We start from the raw sequence: 26,677 nt of genomic DNA, 5'->3' as shown, positions 1-26,677 counted from the left end.
TAATTAATGTGGACAGTTTTTAGGACTAGATTCATGGTGTTAACTATCCTAAATAACCTCATACCCTTTTTCATTCCCTCATTAACTCTGAAACAACTTTAAGACTTCTCTCTCAAGGTTTGTTCAAACGATCATCTTATTCATCAAGGTTTTGTCTAGGGTTTCATCAAGAACAAGTCTTCTCCTCTCAATTACAAGGTCAATTCACAAAGGTATGTGGGGATTTAAACTATGTCTCTTAAATGCTTTGATCTTTATGGTTTTCTCATGACTTTACTTATGCTCTTTATCAGGTACGTTAATTGATCATTATATCCTATGATTTAGATTTTATGGCATGCCCACATATGTAGTATATTCAAATGTACTAATGCATATTGTTGCCTATATTGTCTCATAACTTAGGGGTCGAGGATCACATTCCATACACATGTGGATAGTAGAGTTTCCATCCGGTGAAGATTGGTGAGTCCTTTTCTATCAAGGGCAATTTATGCATTTTTTTCATTCCAAAGAATTTTGTTATATTCCTATTAAGGATAAGCTAGGGACATATCTTAACCCCCACCCTTTGTGCGTGGTAATGTTGGACAAATGATGTAAAGTCTATGTAGTCGAGTTTACATTCTCTTTATGATTTATGATTTAGACTCCATCATATGTTATTTCTACTTTACTTTAACTTATGTATGCTTACGATATGTCAAGAGGCTTGGTTGGAGCCTTTCGGAGTTTCGATCGTCGTGTTACGACTAGGCTCTAGGTCGGATCGTGACAAACTTGATATCAGAGCACAAGTTTTAAGATGTCCAAGGGAGTCCATCATGCCGCATTAAGTAGAGTATTATTCATGGGTGTGAAGTGCTCAACATTTACTAATAGGAGGCTATAAGGAGTTTTAGGAAACCCTCACTTCTTTCATAATCTATGTCGTGCGATGTAGTATACTCTAAGACTTTCTTTCCCTCAGGATTGTCCCTTGCAATTTTTAGAAATGCCTCTAAGAAGAGAACCTGTGCAAAGAGGGGTCAATTCTAATGAAGAATAGCGCCTTCGCTCCCTCAAGATAATGGTCCCCTACCCGACCAAGTGACTAATGAGGAGTTTTGGACCTCTATTACCATTCTAGACCAAGTTATGGACAAATAAGGGGTTGCGGTTCCTCCTAATGCTCCTACTCTGGCTTTTAGAGTGAGGGACTTTAAACGAATGAACCCTCCCAAGTTCCACCATTTGAAAGTTGATGAGGATCCTCAAGAGTTCATTGATGAGGTTTATAAGATAGTGAGTATTATAGGGATGACTTTAGAAGAAAAAGCAGAGTTGGCGGCTTACCAACTCAAGAGTGTTACTCAAGTTTGGTATACTCAATGGAAGATAGAAAGAGTGGATGAAGGTTTCTTTTCTTTATTGCTTCTTCCCTCTTGAGGCAAAGGTGTTGGAGTTCATCAATCTTAGGAAAGGTAAAATGGGTATGAGGGACTATGACCTCAAGTTCACTAAGCTATCCAAGTATGCTCCTTCATTAATTGCCAATCCATGTGCCCGAATGATCCAATTCATATCGATGGTATCTGACTTGGTTGAAAAAGAATGTCATAAAACTATGCTTGTTAAGGAAATGGACATATCTCAACTCATGACTTTTCCCGAGAAAATTAAAGGAGAGAAACAAAAAGAAATGAGGATAAGAGACTCTAAGAGAGCCCGATATGAAGGTGGGTTCTCAAATGCTAGGACTGGTGGTAGTAGTGGCCATTCTCAACAAAGCTAAGGTTCGAGAAAGAAATTTTTTAAGGATAGGGTGCCATACCCTAAGGTTCAAGGTGGAGGTGTGAGTGCTAGTAGCCCCACTTTTCCAAAGTGTTCTAAGTATGGAAAGAATCATGCAGGAAGGTGTTTGATTGGAATGGGTTCTTGCTATGGATGTGGCAAGGTGGGCCACAAGCAATTTGAGTTCCCTTATATTTCCAACAAAGGTGGAGAAGACAATATTGTCCTCAAGGTCAAGTTATTCATGGAGGGAAAGTGAAACAGGGTGCCCAAGCTCAACCAAAGGGTGGACAATGCAACAACTGATTCTATGCTCTTCATGCTAGGCATGATGTTGATAAGACTCTTGTTGTGGTCACGGGTATATTACGGGTCTTTAACTTTATTGTTTATCCATTGCTTGTGTCACGACACAACCCCGTAGGCCGTGATTGGTGTCTAAGATAGACACTCGCATGTACCTTTGTTAAATATATTTAAACCACGCTAAACTTATAGCTTAAGGAGATAGAATTATTATCTCCAACCATCACATGTTCACATATTGGCATGACCCATCTCCTGAGGGGTCACAACTTATCAATAGGTAACATAGTACATAAGCCGACAAAGCTGTCATAGCATATGGGGTCATCTCATTATATACATATACGCGAGCAGACAAGGCTGCTACTACGAAAGGAAATGTCCCAAAACATAAGTCATATGGACAAAATTGAACAGACATACACACAACCCACACATATGTCTACAGACCTCTAAGAGTGTAACCGATATCATATGGCAGGACAGGGCCCCAGCCGTACCCCTGAATAAATGGATATATACATTAGAAGATCAGTACCAAAAATCTAGGCTCCAACATAATGTAGCTCTTCCCAAAATTGCTAAGTAGAAATCCTAAGTTGGCAGATCCTTGAAATGCGTGTCTATACCTGCGGGCATGAAACGCATGTCTATACCTGCGGGCATGAAATACAACCCCCTAAAAAGAGGATGGAGCACGAAATACGTACTGAGTATATAAAACATATAATACCATTAGGAGATTATAGCTAAAATAGGGATGCAGAAGACAAGTATAATAATTAACAAATCACTGTACTTGCATCTTATGAAATGAAGTCATGTATATCATCATCACATACCGTACCCGGCCCGTTGTGGGAATCGGTGTTATAAATATATCATTATTTCATCATATGCATATATGTACCATACCAGGCCCTCTAGTGAGGGACTCGGTGAATAAAGTAGTGTACATTTATATTATACCCGGCCCATTATGGGACTCGGTGCCATAACCATGCCAGTGCATCATCATATCATCGTATACATATATCATACCCGACCCTCTAGTGACAGACTCGATGAAAGATGTATTAATAGTATGCACGAGCAGAGTAGTGAGTAACCATATGTAAATTAAATCATCATCTGAGACTCAATTGAATAGTCAAGTGAACCATCACTTGAAGATCGGGTAGTAATCGTCTCAAGTACCCTCTAAATGTCATTAGGGATCATATCAAATGGAACCTCAAGAATCATCGACATGCATCAAGACAATGCGAAACAACTTATGGAATCAGATACATTTTACATTGTAGAGTCCTTAGGAATAGGAGCTTATACATCCAATTACTATTCAACATATAGCAGGCTCGAGGGCAATAGCTCAACTACTTTAAGAGTTTTAGTATCTAGAAATGAATAAGAGTCATGAATCATACTCAGAGCTTATAAATGGAATTATCCCCAAATCTCATATCATATATCACTTATGTCTAAGACATGCCAAAAGAAAAGAAGGATAGGTTTGCATACCTTTTATGGATCAACCGTAACCAATCTTGGTTCGTTACCCGTTGAACATAGTTAATACGAAAGTAATACTATTATTACTAAAATACAACTTTCTAACTTATAAATCTACAACCAATTACCTATAGGAATCATTTCCTCATTCACACTTCTCGATTCGTATATTGATTAGTTAAGAAGTTAACGGAAATCGGGCAATATTTCCCCTATAACTCGCCCTATCAGAACTTCCAGTTACCCTCCGATTAGCACAACCATAACAACAAAAATAACCACCATCCATATATAATAAACTACATCAATATTATTCTAAACAAGTTTCAAACAACCCACCCAAAACTACAATATTAAAATATGGTTTTTGATCTTTATTTCGTAAAATCACAACCACACGGAAAGGAAAATCACGTGGCTGCGAACAACAAAACTTTTACTCATTTATAACCACATTTCCAGCCCTTTAACATATATAAATTACCCTTAAATACAATACCATAGTAACGACAACACTAACCAAACTTTAATCCAACTAGAACGGCCTCGATTCTATCCATTTATAATGTTAACAATAACTATGTAATTTTCTTACTTCCAAACTTATTTAATACAAGTAATCTTTCCATTACAACATCATTAACTCGAATTTGAAAAAAAGAAACCCTACCTTAGCAACTTGGCTCCGCAATTCGACTGAAAATTGATGGACTTCTCATTGAACTTTCTTGCTTCCCAATAATTGATTTACGTTATTAAATACCTTCATTTGATCGAAGAATACCTTAGGTAATTAATTTATGGATCAAAATTGGAGGACTTACCTTGCTGCAGCCCTTGCCGTGGCTCTCTCTTCTTCTTTCTCTCTATTTTCTCTAAGCTTCTCTAAGTGTAGAAGATGAGAAATAAGGGCTTAGTCATAGTTAGAGATATATATATCCCTTCCTTGAGAGTGAAATGTGTCATCCCCTAAGGGTGACACATGTCCAGCACCTCTAGGGGTCTACTTCAGCCTATTCACCCATCAGGTGCTACCACGTGGTGGGGTGGGGTCCACCTTAGTAGGTGCATCACCTACTCACTCGAAGTAGGTGTATCACCTCCTTATTCCAAGTAGGTGCATCACCTACTTACTCCTTTTTCATGGGTTCGTAATCTTGTGTCACTTTAATAACCTATGTAATTCTTGCTACTTAAGCTCGACATGTACTCAAGCAGCTTAATTATGTAATACACCCAAGTCGGTATCTTACACAAGTAGGTGGATTACCACGACTCATTATTTGACCCTTAACTCCTTCCAAATCCTTCTAAACCTATTTCCAACCATCACTACTCACACTTAACTTCATGGATAACATGGATCACATGGCAACCTTTTATAAAAAAAATGTTCTGATGTAGAAGAGTGTGGGGTATAACATCCTTTCCCTCTTTAGAACATTCATCCTTGAATATTAACTAGTCTCATAAGGTCTTACAAGGATTTTCAGGAAATCTCTATCATAATTGGCATATATAAGCCTCTTATTAACCAAAATAATCAATTTAGGAGTTTTGATTACCTGTGGCTATAAAGAACAAGTATGGATATTTATTCTTCATCTCTTCCTCGGCTTCCCAAGTCATCTCTTCTCTATTCTTATTTTGCCACACTACTATAAAGGAGGCCACGTCCTTGGTGTGCAACCTTCTGATTTGGCAATCAAGTATGGCTATAAGGTGTTGCTCATATGAGAGTTCCTCTGTCACTTGGACATCATCCATGGGGAATAATCTAAAAGGATTACCAATACATTTTCAAAGCATCGACGCATGAAAAACTGGGTGTAATGGTTCCAAATTCGACGGTAGGTCCAGCTCATAGGCAACTTTGCCTATCCTACGATTGATCTGTTAAGGACAAATGTATCTCGGGCTAAGCTTCCCTTTCTTGCTGAATCTCATTACCTCCTTCATGGGTGACACCTTCAAGAATACCCAATCATCCACCTGAAACTCCAAAGGTCTATGTCGAGTATCTACATATGATTTCTGTCAATTCTAGGCTGCTAATAACCTCTCCTGAATGAGCTTCACTTTATCCATAGCTTGCTAAACCATGTCTGGGCCTATTAGTCATGTTTCACCAATATCAAACCAACCAATAGGTGACCTATACTTCCTACTATACAAAGCCTCATACAGTGCCATCTGGATACTAGAATGATAACTATTACTATAGGCAAACTCGATAAGTGGTAAATAATCATCCCAGCTGCCTCTAAAGTCAATAATACAGGCCCATAACATATCCTCCAATGTATGAATAGTACGTTCATCCTTCCCATCAGTCTAAGGGTAAAATGCTATGCTAAGATTTACTCGTGTCCCCAATCCATCATGGAATGATTTCTAGAAGTTAGCTGTAAACTGAGCTCCTCTATCTGATTTAATAGATGTGGGGACCCCATGAAGTCTTATTATTTCTTTAATATATAACCTCGCATAGTCCTCGGCTGACTATATGGTCCTAACTGAAAGGAAATGGGTTGATTTTGTCAGCCTATCCACAATAAGCCATATGGAATCTTACTTCCGTAGCGTGCGAGGTAAGCCTGTAATGAAGTCTTTCTTCATTTCATCTCAATAATATAAACATCTGAGGTCATGATACATCTTGGTTGACCCTGGATAAACAGAATAGCAGGCACAATGCGCCTTTTCCATCACCTGTTGCCGTAGCCCTACAATCTCAGGTACACCTATTCTGCCCCTATATCTTAGCACTCCATCAAGTGTGATATCGAAAGGGCCCTTTGTTTTTTGAAGGGCTGCATCTCTGTATTATGCCAGAACAAGGTCCTTGTATTGGCATTGCTTTAATTCTTCCATAATAGAGGACTCAGCAACTCCACGAACCAAAACTCCATAATTATCAGAGTCAGCCACACGGATTCCAAGACTAGCTAACTGGTAAATTTCATGGACTATCTCTTTCCATTTTGGTCGTATATCTACCAAGCTACCCACCTTTTAGTAACCATCTAGTCTGACCATCTTGCTTAAACCATCTTATAATTCCCTTAACCCAAATTGTAATGATCTTTAGACACCTTATCTCGTGTCGTTTCTTTATCTTCAACTCAGACTCTTCTATTTCCCTTTTACTCAGATTTTGCTCTTAATTGTCTGTCACACGTTATATTGTAATCTTTACAAGAATATATGAAGGTGCTCAACTTATCCCAAGATATACTTTAGTGTCATCTCGCTTAGTCTTCATGCTTTACCTTGCTTTCTCCTCTCTTATCTTGCAATCAGTATCAATATAGATCTTTGATCCAACCATGGCCATGTCATGTTCGCCCTTGGTACTAATTCTATCCTAGTAACTTGGGTGAACTCATATTGACATCCCCCTATAATGTACGCAGATATCCTAACTACATTGTCACTATTGATTCCTTACTCCTCTTGTCATGTACTCACTCACTTGATCTTATTCTTAACATACAAGAATTTATAGGTTGCATAACCTTTTTGACTTCTATTTATTTATTGCCAGCTTTTAGATCTTACCAACTTTTATAAGCATGGGATCTCACTTGAAGTTTGAGTATCCATATTGGATATATTATAGTGTCAATTGTTTCCATTTGTATTTACTTTGCTTTCACTTGCTTCCCCCCTTTGGTGTCATACTTATACCACACCTATGTCTTTTCTTTATCATCTATAACTTTGAGTCCCATGGATGAAACCTTATCCAAATTATGAAGCGATGAGAACTCTCGATATATAGTATAAAATCTTATCTGATGGTTGGTACTCGAGTAATGTAATTAATGTAGCAATTTATCCTAAGCCACATTCCATATATTCTGATCAGTAATTAGCTAGTGCTTATAGTCATTTCTAATTCTCAGTTAAGTAGCACTTATATTTCGATGATAAGTGTTCCAAGCTATCTTATAACACTACCTTTAGCCCAACAGATATCATCTGTTTCTTCTAATAAATTCACAATACAGTTTCTCGCAAATCTACAATCCTTGTCCTTTAAGGATTTTACTATTTTCGAGGTGAAGTCACACACACGCATTACTCCTTTATGCCTCCTACTTTTTCACCCTTGTTGTATACCTAACGCTACCTTTTAACTTACTCAAAATCATATTCTATTCATCCCTATTTGTTCTTATCATACCAGTCATTTCTGGCACTCATTTTGTCTCATTGCTCATCTTCATTCAGTTTGGTTTCTTTCACAATTCTGTCATTTATATTACTCGCTTTCTTAGTTATACACGTTGTAATACATTGTTGTACTGTAGTTCTACTCGCTTTCTTCTTATCTTCTTCTTTCTATTAACTCCTTTACTTCCTGTGCTCGCTTTCACTTTTATTATCACGTACTCTTTATTATGAATTTTTCCTTATAGAAGAACTCTGTAAGTCTTTCTTCTTCCTTCTATAGCTCACCTTTATACTTTAGTCACATATATCACGTCATATCTTTAAGTGACTTCCTTACTGGGCTTTATTCATTCTCATAACAATCTTCCAAACCATCACAAGAAGAAGGACTAGAATCCGACAAGCAACACGGGTTTTCTAATGCTGGATTTACATAGTTTACCTTTCAATTTGTTCTGGGGTCATGAACAAGCTATTTAGTTCATAAACTACTTGTTGTATGCTTTGTATTCTTCAAATAAATGTGAAACTTAATTGGGAACATTTTTTCTTTTCAACATGAGCCTCTTCTAATGTAAAATGTGGTTGGGAAGTATTCTAGTCCGTTCAAATGATTCCAAGCTTTGCTGCTCATATATGCTTTTTCAAAATAGGATCTCCCAATAAGAATGATGCCCTTTATGAATGTTGTAGGGGTATTTCTTAGCTCTCTAGCCCAACGTAATAAATCTATCTTGACGGTATCAACCTTCAAAACATATTATGAATTTATGTCTCATTCTCTTCCTTTTTCCTATTTCTGGGAAAATTTGGACAGAGTTTCTTCCGTACTTCTTACTATCTCAGAACCTCCATGCAGGAAATACCAATAATGCCTCACAGGTCCAATATATATATATAAATATCATATGTATCATACCTACTCAGGGCTTCCTATATCAATCCCAAGACGAAAATGACAAAATTACCTCATATATCCAACACCAACTATACTTATCACTCTTTCCTATTTACTTTCTCTTTCCATCTTAGTTTGCAAAATTCCCACGGGTGGGAATGCCTTGGTCACTGTTACTCATAAATACTTGGTTATTGACTCCATTAATTTCCGCTTGCCGTTCTTAAGTAACAATCTATGGTAAATGTACATACATAGAAAATTTTGTCATCTCCTATACCTGTAGGCGATTAGTCCCTAGTCCGATCCGGTGATCTAGGAAATGAAGTGTGCTCCTCATCATCTTCTGTCCGCCATCTACTTGTCTTCCCTTCATTGTCTTCTTCATTTGAATATGGGGAACATAGATAACCAGGTAACTCCCGGTTTACCGATGACTAGGACAGGGGGCTAGAATATTCTGTAACACTTATCGGGGTAGCCGGTCTGACGTAGTGTTCTGCCATAAGAGCAACTGGTATGGCTTCCAGGACCACTTCCCTGGATATCAAACACTTTGGGAAATTATCGTTGGGTCCTCCGAGGGATCAGTCTCAATAGAAAAATTGGGGCTCCTCCTACTCGATCCTGGAGCCCGAGGTCCCAAATTTACCATAAGGGCCTTCTCCGCACCCCGCACTATCTGAAGATGGCCTCTCCATCTTTCACACAAATCTGCACCTACCTACAGGAAAAGAGGTCAGAAATAATCTTCCATTGGAGGATCACTATACACATAATAGTTCGTTAGGGAGGAATTATCCTGGTAATACCACTCTATCGCACGATTTAAAGTAAAAAGAAAAGGTAGCATCCTAAATGTCCTGTAACTTTCTGTTTATAGATATGGTGCAAATCATACCGATAAACAAGACTCTAATAGACACATTCTTTAGACACTCCGAAGATGAACTGCTCAGATACCACTTTTGTCATGACCCAATCCTGTAGGCTGTGACTGGTGTCTAAGCTGGACACTTGTGTGTACCCTTTTTAACTATAAGTAAACCACGCTTAACTTATAACTTACGGAGATAGAATGTATCTCCAACCATCACATGTTCATATATTGGCACGACCCATCTCCTAAAGGGTCACAACTTATCAATAGGTAACTTAGTACATAAGCCGACGAGGCTATCATAGCACATGTGGTCATCCCATTATATACATATATGCAAGCCGATAAGACTACCACTACGAAAGGGAACATCCCAAAACATATCATATGGACACAACTAAACATATATACACACAACCCACACATATGTCTACAGACCTCTAAGAGTGTCAATGGTATCATATGGCAGGATAGGGCCCCCGCCGTACCCCTGAATAAACGGATATATACATTAGAAGATTAGTACAAAAAGCTAGGCTCTGACACAATGGAGCTCTTCCCAAAATCACTGAGTGGAAATCCTAAGCTGGCAGATCCCCGAAGTGCGTGTTTGTACCTGCGGGCATGAAAAGCAGCCCTCTCAAAAAAAGGGGGTCAGCAGGGAATACATACTGAGCATATAAAGCATATAATACCATAAGGAGATTACAGCTAAAATAGGGATCCAGGAGACAAGTATAATAATTAACAAATCACTATACCTACATCTTATGAAATGAAGTCATATATATCATCATCACATACCATACCCGCCCCGTTGTGGGACTCAGTATTACAAATATATCATTTTTTCATCATATGCATATATATACCGTACCCGACCCTCTAGTAAGGGACTCGGTGAATAGAGTAGTGTACATTTATAGCGTACCCAGCCCATTATGGGACTCAGGGCCATAACCATGCCAGTGCATCATCATATCATCGTATATATATATCATACCCGACCCTCTAGTGAGGGACTCGGTGAAAGATGTATTAACAGTATGCATAAGCAGAGTAGTGAGTAACCATATGCAAATTAAATCATCATCTAAGACTCAATAGAATAGTCAAGTGAACCATCACTTGAAGATCAGGGTAGTAATCGTCCCAAGTCCCCTATAACTGTCATTAGGGATCATATCAAATGGAGCCTCAAGAATCATAGACATGTATCAAGACAATGCTAAATAGCTTATGGAATCAGATACATTTTACATTGTAGAGTCCTTAGGAATAGGAGCTTATACATCCAATTACTATTCAACATATAGCAGGCTCGAGGGCAATAGCTCAACTACTTTAAGAGTTTTAGTATCTAGAAATGAATAAGAGTCATGAATCATACTCAGAGCTTATAAATGGAATTATCCCCAAAGCTCATATCATATATCACTTATGTCTAAGACATGCCAAAAGAAAAGAAGGATAGGTTTGCATACCTTTTATGGATCAACCGTAACCAATCTTGGTTCGTTACCCGTTGAACATAGTTAACACGAAAGTAATACTATTATTACTAAAATACAACTTTCTAACTTATAAATCTACAACCAATTATCTATAGGAATCATTTCCTCATTCACACTTCTCGATTCGTATATTGATTAGTTAAGAAGTTAATGGAAATCGGGCAATATTTCCCCTATAACTCACCCTATCAGAACTTCCAATTACCCTCCGATTAGCACAAACATACCAACAAAAATAACCACCATCCATATAAAATAAACGACATCAATATTATTCTAAACAAGTTTCAAACAACCCACCCAAAACTACGACATCAAGATATGGTTTTTGATCTTTATTCCCTAAAATCACAACCACATGGAAAGGAACATCACGTGGCTGCGAACAACAGAACTTTTACTCATTTATAACCATATTTCCAGCCCTTCAACATATACAAATTACCCTTAAATACAATACCATAGTAACGACAACACTAACCAAACTTTAATCCAACTAGAACGGCCTCGATTCTATCCATTTATAATGTCAACAATAACTATGTAATTTTCTTACTTCCAAACTTATTTAATACAAGTAATCTTTCCATTACAACATCATTAACTTGAATTTGAAAGAAAAAAACCCTACCTTAGCAACTTCGCTCCACAATTCAACTAAAAATTGATGCACTTCTCGTTGAACTTTCTTGCTGCCCCAATAATTAATCTACATTGTTAAACACCTTCATTTGATCGAAGAATACCTTAGGTAATTAATTTATGGATTAAAATTGGAGGACTTACCTTGCTGCAGCCCTTGCCGTGGCTCTCTCTTCTTCTTTCTCTCTATTTTTCTCTAAGCTTCTCTAAGTGTAGAAGATGAGAAATGAGGGCTTAGTCATAGTTAGACATATATATATCCCTCCCTTGAGAGTGAAATATGTCATCCCCTAAGGGTGACATGTGTCTAGTCCCCTAGGGGTCCACCTCAGCCCATGCACCCACCCAGGTGCTTCTACTTAATAGGGTAGGGTCCACCTTAGTAGGTGCATCACCTACTTACTTTTTTTTATGGGTTCGTAATCTCGTCTCACTCTAATAACCTATGTAATCCTTGCTACTTAAGCTTGATATGTACTCAAGTGGCTTAATTATGTAAGACATCCAAGTCGGTAGCTTAAGCAAGTAGGTCAATTACCATAACTCATTATTTGGCCCCCCAACTCCTTCCAAATCCCTCTAAACCTATTTCTAACCATCACTACTCACACTGAACTTCATGGATAACATGGATCACATGACAACCTTTTATAAACAAAAATATTCTGATGTACAAGAGTGCGGGGTATAACAGCTTGATCCGGTGCCAATTTGCATTTTGTTACTTCTTACCTCGCTATGAGAATTGATATGTGCCACAAAATATTATTAGAACCTTTTTTGATTTATTCTCCTGTTTGTGATTCGGTGTTAGCCAAGAGAGTTTATATAAGTTGTCCTATGTCAGTCTTGCATAGAGTTATTCGTTGTGATCTTGTTGAACTAGACAGGACCAATTTACATATTATTCATGGTATGGATTGGTTGCATGCCTCTTATGCATCCATTGATTGTATGTCCCGTAGGGTCAAGTTTTAATTTCCTAACTGTCATGACCCAACCCCTGGGCCGTGACTAGTGCCCAAACTGGACACTCGTATATATCCATATTATCTATAATCATTTTACAACAAAACATAATATGGGACTTAAGAAAATGGAATGTCATCTCAAAACTGTCCCATATTTATATATTAATGCAACCTATCTCCTAAGGAGTTATAACATCAAAGATAATATAGTACGTAAGCCAACAAGGTTGTCATTACATGTAGGAACATCCCACTATATACATATACGCAAGCCGACAAGGCTGCCACTATAAATAGGAACGTCCCAAAACATAAGTCATACTAGTATAACTGGATAACATCTATATAGAACCCACATATATGTCTACAGACCCTTAAGAATATCAACAATAACATATGATGGGATAGGGCCCCGCCGTACCCCTAGATAAATAAATATATACATCAAAGGGTCGGTATCAAAAGTATAGGCTCCGGGACAGTGTAGCACTCAAAAATAGTTGAGTGGAAATTCTAAGCTGACGGATCCTCGAAATGAGTATCTGTACCTGCGGGCATGAAATGAAGCCCCCCGGAGAAAGAAGGTCAGTACGATATATGTACTGAGTATATAAAGCATAAAATACCATAAAAGAGATCACATCTAAAGTAGAGATTCAGGAGACAAGCATGTAAATCAAGAAATCACTGTACCTGTACCTTATGAAATAAAATCATGCATGATTATATCATATATCATATCCGACCCATTATGGACTCAGTGAATCTATCATAGACATGTATATCATAATCGGCCCATCATGGGCTCGACACCATCATCATATCATTATGTCATCATATCATATCATCATCATATATATGTATAACATACCTGTCCCTCTAGTGAGGGACTCGATGAACAATGCAGTGAAGCTATGCATGAATACATACTCGGCCCAGGACTCGGTGAAAGATGTAACAACAGTATGCAAGAGTAGAGTACTGAGTAACCACATGAAATTAAATCATCATCTGTGACTCGATGAACAAGTAGACTAGCTAACATTTGAGTGTTAAACGTTAGTCATGTTAAGTACTCTTTAAATATCATTATGAACTATATAAAAAAGGAGCCTCAGGAATCATAGACATGTATCGATATAATGTGAAATAAATTAGAAGTCAGAGACATTAGTCATTATAGGGCCTGTTTTTTTTAAAATTGGAGCTTTTTTGTATTAATTACTATCCAATCATATAGAAGACTTGAGGGCGGTAGCTCAATTATTCCAAGAGTTCCAATATTAAGAAGTGAATAAGAATCATGAATTATACCGAAATATGAATTATTCCAAATTAGGATGGCTAGAATCATACACATGTATCAAGACATAATGATATAAGTTCCAGGAATCAAGAACATTATCCATCCTAGTGTGTCTAAGAATAAGAGCTTCTTTGGAATTTATACGTTCATCGTCCGTTTGTTTCATATGAATCATGCCAAAAGAAAGAAAGGTTAGCTTTACATACCTTTAGCGTTTATCCGTAAACAACATGTATATACTACCAAATAGTGTCTCATCCTTTATTAAGACGTTAAACACTACAGTTAAGTTATGGAAAGACATAAAATGTACTTTATCGTTGGTAGGTTATTTCTAGAAAATTAGATAGCACCTCCCCTGTATCACTCACTTTCCTTACCTCAAACCATCCATACAATCACCAAGCAACATCAAAAATCACACATTCAAATTCCATGCTAAAATAAGCCAAGACAAGACCACTCATATAACATTTAACTTTTATTAATTATCAATGACGACTACGATGCTATCAGATTATTCTCAATAGGTTGCAGCCACCACACCTTATCGAAATGATTTATAACAGCCCAATAATTAACCATACAATACATAATCATAACTACACTTAATTCTTCAATTCAACACAAGCAGCCACACATTTCAAGAAGCCCTTAAATCAATTACAACTCTAACTTCACATGTCGAATGCTTTCATTTTCGTTATGTAATCGGCCACAATAAAAACCACAACATTAATTGATATTAATCCACCACTTTTAGATTAGAACATCCCCAATACGGCCCAAATAGAGATTTAACATTAACATATACAATCCCTTCACTTTTAACACATGATCCATAACAATAATAACAACAACAATCAACCCAATCTAATTCAAGAAACTCCAATTCTGTCCTTTTTACTACCAACACTAATCATGGAGTTTTCTTACTTCCAATTCTTTTTAATAAAAATTAATCTCTTTATTATAACATCATTTCTAGATTAAGGCAGCCCACATTCATAACATCCAACAACAATCCAAATCCACATATAATTACTATATCTTCAAGTTATCTTTAATGATCCATAGTCTTAACGTTTTCATCGAAACATTCCTACAACAACTCAACCAACATACAACATAACGTATAATCTTACCTATCATTAATCTTCCAATCTCAATAAGAACAACAACAATATATCAAAACAATCCCTAATTAAAAATATAAGGATGCTTGAAACCTTGCGATTACTTGTGGACACACCAAGGAACTCACATATGATTTTTACACCTTATTTCATACTATCATTTCATAAATTTTCGTGAGGCATAGCAGAAGCCACAAGACCATTATATCACCTATTCATATGCAAGTAAACTACATTATTATCACTAAAATTCTTACAACAGCCCATAAAAAATTTAGCCTCAACTATAACCACTAAATACCTTCATTCTCATCATAAAATCCATAACAATAACAATCAAAATACTAAACAAAATTAGTTCGCCATCATCTACACCAAACAGCCCCCAATATTTCACTAACATTTCGGCATCAACACACACAATTTCATCCATTCATCACATATTTGTACACTTACAACACTCCAAACTCACCCAAAAATGTATAGAAAATGATTAACTCTTACCTTGATACTTAGCTCCTTAGTTTGCTGAAATTTGAGGATTGAAAGGATGAATATTTTTGGTTGCTCCAATGGATGCTTCACGTCACTGTAGACCTTCAAATTTGTTGGAATACTTGAAGAAAACTAACCTTTAATCACCAAGTTGGAGCTTCTGCCATGGCCGAACTTCACCAAGCTTGAAGCTTCTCCATGGTCATCGATGGCCGAGCCTCTCTTTCTCTCTACTCCCCTCACGTCTTTCTCAATAGAATTTTCTAGAGTTGGAGAAGAGAATGACTTGGATGCAGATTTTTGGTCAACATGTAGACAAGTGTGCTGCCCAAGAAGTCTTCTTGTCCCCTACAAAAATGTGGGCCAATAGGAATTGGCCATGTGGCAGTGGGGGACCACTTGTCATCCCACTATTAACTTAATTCATCTTAATTAATCCCAAATTCCCACTTAATAGTCCAACCATGGTTAATTAATCCACAATCTCAACTAATATTTCTACACTGATTGAAATTTACAAACAAGTTCGTCCACTTTAAAATTCAGAATTAAAAGTCCTTAAATTTATGTCCATTAACTCACGAGTAGTCCGATGTGAAAAAAATATGGAATATAACACCGCCTTTAATTTAAGTCGACTTGCTTGCAAATAATTTGATGTGTAAACATATGGGGTATAACACTAACGAGCCCATTCTTTAATGGAAGGGTAATGATTCGGTGGTCAAGGGTCGATTCATGTAATGTCTTAAGGTTTGAAACATGATTTCCAAAGGGTACATTTTCCATATAGTGCAAGTTAGGGAGGTTGACTCCCAAACTCCTACTCTTGAGTTGGCCCCTGTAGTTAATGAGTTTCTTGAGGATTTTTCTGGTGTTCATCCCAAAAGGGAAATTGAATTTGACATAGATCTCCTTCCCGATACTCAACCTTTTTCTATTCCTCCTACTATTCACTCTGGCAGAACTTCAGGAGTTAAAAGAATAATTGAAGGATTTGTTGGATAAGGTTTTTATTAGACCAAGTATCTCTCCATGGGCTACTCTGGTTCTCTTTTTCATAAAAAAGTGTGGATCTCTCCAAATGTGTATTGATTACCAACAATTGAATAAGGTCATCGTAAAGAACAAGTATCCAATTTTGAGGATTGATTACTTATTCGATAGACTTCAAGGAGCAAGCTAATTTTCAAAGATAGATCTTTGATTGGGTTATGATCATCTCCGAGTAAGGAAATGTGAAATTTCGAGGACGGCCTTTAGAACTTGGTATTGTCACTTTTAATTCCTAGTATAAGTCTTTTAGAATAACAAATACCCATACAAATTTTATGGATTTTATGAACAGGGTGTTCAAGAAATACTTGAATATGTTCGTAATTGTGTTCATTGATGATATTTTGATCTATTCGTGAAGTGAGGAAGAGCATGCCAATCATTTTAGGATTGTGTTGCAAATTCTCAAGGACCGTTAGTTATATGCAAAGTTTTGTAAGTGTGAATTTCGCTTAAGGTCAATTTCTTTCCTTGGTCATATTGTTTTTGGAGAAGAAATTATGGTTGGTCCAAAGAAGACGAAGGTAGTTTAGAATTGGCCTAGACCGTTGACTCCTTCCAATATTCAGAGTTTCTTGGGCTTTGCCGGTTATTATAGATGGTTTGTGGAAGGTTTCTCTTTCATTGCATCCCTCTTGACTACTTTGACTCAAAACAAGGTGAAGCTCCAATGGTCCGAAGCATGTTAGAAAAACTTCAAAGAGTTGAAGGATAGGCTTACCTCTGCTCTGGTGTTGACTTTACCAAAAGGTTCCAATGGGTTTGTTGTGTATTGTGATGCTTCACGAGTTGTTCTTGATTGTGTTCTAATTCAAAATGGTAAAGTGATAGCTTATTCTTCAAGTCAACTCAAGGCACATGAAAAATATTACCTAACTCATTACTCGGAGTTGGTGACAGTGGTATTTGCTTTAAAGTTGTGGAGACACAATCTTTATGGTGTCCATGTGAATGTTTTCACCTACAAGAGTATACAATATGTGTTCACTCAATAGGACTTGAACCTTCGACAAAGGGGGTGGGTTGAGCTATTGAAGGACTATAACATGAGTCTGCTATACCATCCGGGTAAGACAAATGTGGTTGCCGATGCTTTTAGTAGATTGTCCATCAACAGTGTTGCTCATATGAGGATGAGAAGAAAGAGCTACTTCGGGATGTGCATACATTAGCCCATTTGGGTGATTGATTGGTTGAATCCAAATATGGTGGTATTATTTTGCAAACTGGTTTTGAATTGTCTTTTGCGATGGATGTAAAGGAAAAGCAAGATAGTGATCCTGCTTTGGTTGAATTGAAGAAAGGGGTTGCCAAAAAAGCCATTGAGGCTTTCTCCCAAGAGGGAGATGATATTTTGAGAAATCAAGGCCTATTATGTCACGACCCAACTCCGTAGGCTATTACTGGTGCCCGAGTTGGGCACCCATATGTACCCTTAGCCCCACTTAGAGTGTTAGCATAATAAACAAAAGTAGAAATCAAAAAGGGGGCGCTAGAGAGGGCATGGGAACAGATATGGCACAAGAGGGACGTTACGGCCATCACGGGACACAAAGCCCAAAACATATATACATAACCCACATCACATGTCTACAGACCTCTATAGAATGATAGCCTAGTCATATAACGGGACAGGGCCTCTCCCTACCCTTAACCAATATGTACAAATGTACAACAGAAAAGTTAGTACCAAAATAGGGCTTTGAATAAAAGAGCACTGCCAACCAATAGGGTGGATGTCCTAAGAGAGCGGATCAACAAACCGAGCGTCTGTACCTGCGGGCATGTAACGCAGCCCCAAAGAAAGACGGTCAATACAGACAATGTACCGAGTATGTAAAGCATGTACTGTAATAGGTAAAGCCATTACCAGAATAGAAGGTGCAAAAATGAGCAAAATATCCAAAATATCAAAATGCTTTTCATAACCACAGATAATATATGTAGAAAAACATATGCCATATCCGGCCCCATTATGGGACTTGGTGAACAAATCGTGGTGGCCGCCCCATCACTGACGCCACAGCACATCATAACTCCAGAGTAGGGAATATCTCCCTAATAAATCATATCATATAAGATGGTCATATTAGATCATATCATATCATATGTGTACATAGCATATCATAACTCCGCAAATCAAACTCATGTACAGGGTGTACCTGCCTACTCACATCAGGATATGGCGAACGATACAGAGAAGTATGCATGATAATAAAACCTGAATCGGGCTCGGTGAAGGAAGCATTGAGGCATCCACGAGTGGAGTAATGAGAAACTAAATGCACTTTAAATCATTTTTGAGACTCAATGGAGTTAACAAAATGAGCTATTATTCAAAAATCAAGACAAGAATCGTATCAAGTGCCTTTTGAATATCACTATGAGTTATATCCAAATAGAACTTTTGGAATCATATACACGTATCTAGGCACGAAAAAATATCCTTTGGAAAATCAAGAAGTTGGCCATCCTAGCGGCTCTACGAATAGGAACTTCCTTGGAATCATATAAAATTCATATACTTGTTTCATAAAAATCATGCCAAAAAGGAAGATTAGCTTTATATACTTATTTTAAAATATACCAAGAGAAAGAACGGTTAGATTTACATACTTTCCAAAGACATGCCAAAAGATGGAAAGGTTAGCCTTACATACCTCTTACAGATTACTCCTAATACGTTCGCCTTATCGTCTCTTGAACCTATTTAACATAAAAGTAATACTATGATTAATGACCTTTCACTTTCCAATTCCAACTCTACAACCAAGTCTCCATAGAGGTTATTTCCTTATCTATTTCCCTTGACTAGTTCATTACTAGTTCCTAAGTTACCCAAAATCGGGCAGCATCTCCCCTATAACTTCAACATCCCCGAGATTTCAACTCGGCCACCATGTAAACAACCATACGAACAACTAAAACCAGCAGCATATATACAAGTAAATTACTTCAACATTACTCAATACAACTCCAAACCACTAGCTCAAAAACTACGATATCAAAATAGAGTTTTTAACCTTTATTTCATAAAATCTTTAACCATACCAAACAGGGGGTCATGTGGCTGCAACCAGAAGCACCCACACCCATTTTAGAATACTTGACAGACCTGAAACACACCACCCAACCATCTGCAAATCCAGCACCATAATCACAACCACTACTCGACTTCGATTAAGCTATAACGACTTCAATTTAGTTTGTTTCTAACGTCAAGCGTCCTTATGAAATTTTTCCACTTCCAAACTCATTCAAGATATGTAATATACCTCATAACATCATCATAAACTCCAGTTCAAAGGGAAAAGCTTTACCTTACCCGAAATTTGCCAAAACTTGCCGGAACTCGCCTCAAAATTTCCTTTAGCGCAGCTGAAACTTCGGGGCTGTTTGTTAACATTTTGAGGCTTCTTCCAAAACATAAATTTACATTAACAATACCTTAATAACTTCATGGTATACCCTAGATAATTAATTCAAGGAACGATATTGGAGAACTTGCCTTTTTCCTCTCCAAATCCGTGGCCTTCTTTCTCTACCTCTCTAGTTTCTTCTCTTCCTTTCTCTCTTATTCTTGAGTTTTCTAGAAATGTATGAAACTTTGATAAGTCTTAAGACACATATATATAGGCCACCTAAGGGGGTGACATGTGTCAAGCCCTAAGTGGTGACACATGTCAAGCCCTCATTTGTCCAACACATCCCTTCCTCCAATCACGGTCTTCCACGTGGCATGTGGGGAACCACCCCCTTTGATCTAGCTGCTTCCATATAGCACTCTCCCATGCTGCCATATGGCACTTTCTTTTTCCCCTCGTGGGTTTGTAATCTCATCTTCTTTTATGAACCTATGTAATCCATGCTATGTATGCTTGGTATGTACTCCAGTAGCTTAAGTATGTAAGATTTCCAAGTTGGAAGCTTACATAAATAAGTCGAGTCCTACGACTCATTGTTTGGTCTCCAACTTCTTCCGGATTCTTCTAATCTATTTCCAATCTTCTCTTCTATGGGGTATCACATTCTCCTTTCCTTAAAGTTATTTGATAGCGTTATAGATTATTTGGCTCACATGGTAACTCTTAAGAAGCTTAATAGTTCTTAAGAAGTCTTAAGAAGCTTTTAGAAGCTTTAAGAAACTTTAGGAAACCTTAAAAAACTTAAGAGGCTTACGATCCTTCCATAAAACTTAAGAGCCTTTCAAGAGACTTAAGAACGTGTTCCAATGTACAAAAGTATGGGGTGTAACAGATTGTGTGTTCCGAATATTGACGGCTTGAAAGATATGATATTTTCTGAGGCCTATAGTTTACGGTATTCTATTCATCTCGGTTTCACAAAGATGTATCAAGATTTGAGAGAAGTGTACTGATGGAATGGAATGAAGAGGGATATTGCGAAATTTGTGGCTAAGTGTCCGAATTTCCAATCAGTGAAAGTTGAGCATAAAAAATAGGAAGTTTGGCTCAAGATATTGAGATTCCTATTTTAAACTTGAATGTGTATGAAACCATGAGAATAACTAAAATACATGGTTTGGGCTAAAAGGGTCATGAAGGAGCTAATTACCTCAACTAGGCACGAAAGGAAAGAGATGAGGATATTAGGACAATATATCAGCTTCGGCTTTTCATGTAGCATCCTCAACCTCTTTGTTCCTCCATGAAATTTTAACTAAAGCTAATTCTTTGTTTCTCAACTTTCTAACCTGCCGGTCTAAGATGTTAACCATAATCTCCTCATATGAAAGACTATCTTTCACCTCAATATTTTCCAATAGCACAATAGAGCTAGGATCACCAATGAATTTCCTCAACAAACACACATTGTACACCAAATGCACTGATGCCAAATCCAAAGGTAGATCTAACTCATAAGCCACCTTGTCAGTCCGCCTCAAAATATGATATAGGCCAACATAGAGGGTACTTAGCTTCCCTTTCTTACCAAAACATATTACACCCTTCATAGGTAAAATTTTTAAGTAAACCCAATTATTAACCTCAAATTCAGAGGCTTGGTTTCTCGCAGCCTACACAACTAGTCATTCCTGCGATTCATCGAATGGTTTATGATTCGTAGGGATGATTTGAAGGGCCAGATTTTGGCTAGTTTTAATGAGGGAATTTTAGTCTTTTCTCATATTTTAACATCAAAGTGTGATAATTTTGGGGACTAAATGAAACCTATCTAAGGACCCTAAGCCATTCTAATCCCTCATTCTAACACTTAGACTCAAAAACCCAAATTCTCTCCTCTCAAGTGTCCCAAGGGTTCCAAGCTAAAGTCTAGGATTTCATTCAAGGTTATTTAAGTCTACAACCTCACAGTTGCATTAGGGCCTTATTCTCCAAGGTATGTGGGTTCTTTATTCATGGAATTCTTCCACCCATGGACCCCAAGTATTTTCCAAATTAACAACTCAATTTCAAGTATGAATTTTATGGAATTTTATGCCATGACTACAAATGCATATATTATTGAATATTTGAAGTCTATTTACCTATCTTAGCTTATATTTGCTCTTAATTGCATGAATTTGATAATTTTATCAAAGGTCTTATTTTTAAGGTGAATTGGTGGGTTGTTTTCAAGCATGTTTTTAATTGATGAATTCTGTTGCTCTCATTCATGTTATAATCGAGTTTAATGATTTGAAGTTAAATTGGCCAAACCCACCATGTTTTGCAATAATTTTTAAAGAATTTTCAATTGATTGAAGGTGGAGGGGGTTCCAACCTAATGTTTACAAAGGTTTAATTACTACAAATGTGAAGGTGTTTAAATAATGATTAGATGATGATGAAAGGACTTCTTAGCCAAATAATGGATTTTATGTGATATGGACAATTCTCACATTTGATTCATCAAGTTTTAATGAGCTATTAAATGTCTAAATTTATATGATGCTCATGCTATTATGATATTTAAATTCTATTCTATGGGAATTGACCTAGAACCAAATATAGTATGTAGATGGGGACTCGACCTAGGGGGTCCTTTAAGTAAAGTCTCGTATTGAATTAACTATGTTCCACCATAGGGGCCCTTATAGGCTATTTAGGCTAGTGGATCCACAAATAGCCCTTAAAGTTAAAGTTAAAGAAGGAATTTAAAGGACGGAGTTCTACTCGGGAAGTAGTCTTCCCGTGCCAATGTAGAGGGTTATATTGGAATCCAAGTAATAGCTTGCATGGTCTTAAATATCGGTTATGGTTATCTCCCGCAAATGATCTTTTTCAATATTATTTACTTAGTTGATCATGCATGCATTGCACTCTGTTTCATATTATATTATTGCTCTAAAGTTCTTCAACATATTGTATGCCTATATACTTAGTACATTCAAAGTACTAATGCATACTCTTTTGCCTAGATGATATCACCATGTAGGGACCGGCGTTGCTCCACATTCATCTCCACGTGGCTAGTTTGATCTTTGAAGGCTACTACTTTGGTGAGTTCCCATGTTTAAGAAACAATACCCCTATTCCCTTCTACCTTATGATTTGTATAAATGTTTGGATTTTATTTTAGTACTTGTTTCTTTATTATGAGGGTGAGCTAGGGACATATCTTAGCCCCCGCCAAGTATAAAGATTTAGAGGTATTATTGGACAAGTAGAAATTGTTTTGATGTTGCTATTGACTCCTATTGTGTATGGTTTCCGTTAGTCCCATTAACCCTTTTATTTCCGCCTATTTTTGAATGTCATTACCTTTGAAAAGTGGAATGAATACTAAGAGGCTTTGATGAGGTACCTCCGGGTGTCATTCATCGTGTCACATCTAGCCCATAGGATTGGGCCTTGATAGACTTAGTATCAAAGCTCAAGGTTTTAAATGGTCCTCAGAGTCTAACATACCGCATCAAATAGGGTCTTGTTCATGATTGTGAAGAACACCACAACTATGAATAGGAGACTATGGGACGTTTAGGAAAGTTTTCACTTCTTTCAAATTTATTTCATGCCCTAGAGTGTCCTAAGATTTCCTCTAACAAACTATTTTATGCCTTCTAGATCATGCCTCGAGGAAGAGCACCTGCACCTAGAGCAAGGGTTGAAGATGAGGACCAAGATCCTCTATTTCCCAAAACTCCACAGTATGAGGAAGGAGTGACACATGCATAATTATGAAACATTATCACATTATTAGCTTAAGCCAAAGCCAACAAACCTAACCAAGGTAATGCTCCTCGTCCTCCTCCTTAAGTGCCAAATTCGGTTTCTAGAATTTGGGATTTCAAGAGAATGAATCCACTCGAGTTTGATGATTTCTATGTTGATGAGGACCCTATAGAGTTCATGGATGATTACAACCAGTTCAGATACCATAGTGGAAGTAGGACGAGATAGCCATGGACTTTGTCTCTGGATTGCCAAAGACTGCGAGGCAACATGACGCCATTTGGGTGATTATTGATTGGCATGGGTGGCCTCCATATGAAAAGGCTGAGCTAGTGGCTTATCAACTCAAGGGCGTGGAAAGAGTTTGGTATGAACAATGGGTTGTTTAGAGGGGTGAAGATATGGGGCCTATAGAGTGGGAAGAATTTAAAGGTGCCTTTGTAGACTGTTTCTTTCATTTAGAGCTAAGGGAGGAAAAGATCTATGAGTTTATCAATATTCACCAAGGTAGTTGATGTAAGGGAGTATGCAAAGTATGAGGGAGTATGCCCTCAAATTTACCAAATTGTCTAAGTATTGTCCTTTTATAGTATCCAACCCAAGGGAAAGAATAAGCAAGGTCATTTTCGGTGTCTAGTTTGGTGTCTAAGGAGTGCAAAACAGTCAAATTTGTCAAGGATATAGACATCTCCCGACTAATGACATATATGGAAAATATTGAAAAAGAGAAGTTTAGGGAGAGGTCAAGAAGTTTTAAGAAGGCTAGGGTTGATGGTGGAGGGTTCAATCTTCAAAGATCCAGTTATGGTGGTAGTGGAAAGGGCCAAGGTGGGCAATGATTCATGGGGCAAGGTTCCACCAATGCTCCTCCTCCAAGGTTTAACAAGGACAAGGGTGATAACCCGGTTGTTCCAAGAGAGAATATGGGTGCTCAAGTTTTTACCGCTTGCAAGAAATGTGGAAGGACTCACAAAGAGGAGTGATTGGTCGGCTCCAATGCATGCTTTAAGTATGATAAACTAGGCCATCATGATAGGGATTGTATAGGTGGTGGTGGTAAGGCTCAAGGAAAAATCTCTCATGGTCAACAAGCTCAAGGAGGTGGCCAATATGCCAACCGCTTTTATGCTTTGCATGGGAGACAAGAAGTTGAGGAAGAACCCAATGTTGTTACCAGTATGTTAAAGGTCTTTGATTTTGATGTGTATGCATAATTAGATTCGGGTGCAAATTTTCGTTCATTACCCCATTCCTTTCTATTAGGTTTTATTTATTACCAAAAATGTTAATAGAGCTCTATTTGGTGTCTACCCCCATTGGTGAGTTGGTTGTTGCTAGAAAGGTCTATAAGGGTTATCCCATGTCTATATTGCGTAAAGTTATTCCTTGTGATTTAATAGAGCTTGACATGGTAGATTTTGATGTTATACTTGGGATGGATTGGTTACATGCATCTTATGCTTCCATCGATTGTAGGACTCGTCGAGTCAAGTTTCAATTCCCACATGAGTCTATTCTTGAATGGGAGGGTCATGATTCGGTGGTGAATTGTAGGTTCACTTATTGTCTTAAGGAAGAAAGTTGATTCTAAGGGTTGCATCTACCATATTATGAGGGTTAGGGATATCGACTCTGAAAGTCCTTCTCTTGAGTCGATCCCCGTAGTCAATGAGTTTCCTGATGACCTTTCCAATATCCCTTTGAAAAGAAAGATTGATTTTGGTATCGATCTCTTCTCCAATACCCAACCTATCTCTATTCCTCCTTACCAAATGTCCCCTACAAAATTAAAGGAGTTGCAAGAACAATTAAAGGATTTATTAGAAAAGAGGTTCATAAGGCCAAGCATTTCACCATGGGGTGCCCCTGTATTGTTTGTAAGGAAGAAGTATGAGTCGCTTCGGATGTGCATAGACTACCATCAATTGAATAAAGTGACCATTAAGAACAAGTACCCAATCTCAAGGATAAATGATTTGTTTGATCAATTGCAAGGGGCAAGTCATTTCTCTAAGATCGATCTTCCGTCTGGCTATAACCAACTAAGGGTGAGGGAGTATGACATTCCCAAGATGACGTTCCAAATAAGATATGGTCATATTGATTTTGTGGTAATATAGTTTGGGTTAACGAATGCACTGGCGGTGTTTATGGATCTAATTACTAGAGTGTTCATGTAATACCCCGTAAGATGAAAAGTCGAACGAAAGAAATTTTTTCAAAGGAACTAAAAATACCCAAGACTATGAGTCAGTCTATGACTCATTTTATTTGTTTTAGGTCATAAACATGGCTCGCAGAGGTAAACAAGAGAGTTGGAAATTTGGTAAAGGCAAGAGTTGAGACGACGAGCCCGTTGATTACTCGTTAGAAGAATGATGACTCCTAGAAATAAGTCATCGAGGCAAGGTAGGATGACCCACAGTGTCACCCTATGAAACCACTCTATGATTCAATAAGACGAGTTGTAGAGGATAAGACGACCCATCAAAATGAGTTGTAACAAAACATCAGAGACTCCTCAATTTGCAAGTTTTTCATCCTGCAAGTCGAAACACTTCGACGACCCATAGACTCAACGACGAGTCATAAAGATGATATATAGCAAAAGTACTGACGCTAGATTTTAAAATATTTCTCAAGACCTGGAGGACGAGTCGTAATGATGACTCGTCACTATATCTACGACCCGTAGACTTAAGTCATAGGGTTGCCCGATTTGGAATTTAATAAGGGGTAGTTTGCTTTCCTAATAATGTATGTGGCCATTTTTAAGGTTTAGATTCATTACGAATAGTATCCTATATACTCCTAATATTACTTATTTTCCCTTGTTATTACCCAAGCAAATTTTAGACTTCTCTCCAAGGGTT

General features: G+C 37.5%; 1 long non-coding RNA gene across 1 annotated transcript; it reads left to right on the top strand.

Annotated features, from left to right (window-relative positions):
• Positions 1 to 413: 413 nt before the first annotated feature.
• LOC129891611 (uncharacterized) lies at positions 414 to 23,780 on the top strand. The gene is made up of 3 exons (XR_008767216.1): positions 414 to 465; positions 23,051 to 23,131; positions 23,697 to 23,780. It is a non-coding gene; the product is annotated as an uncharacterized LOC129891611 (long non-coding RNA).
• Positions 23,781 to 26,677: the final 2,897 nt, after the last annotated feature.

This window comes from Solanum dulcamara, chromosome 6, assembly GCF_947179165.1.
Source record: "Solanum dulcamara chromosome 6, daSolDulc1.2, whole genome shotgun sequence".
Taxonomy (NCBI): domain Eukaryota; kingdom Viridiplantae; phylum Streptophyta; class Magnoliopsida; order Solanales; family Solanaceae; genus Solanum; species Solanum dulcamara.
The sequence above is the reverse complement of the archived record's forward strand: the minus strand, read 5'-3'. Positions and strand labels throughout refer to the sequence as shown.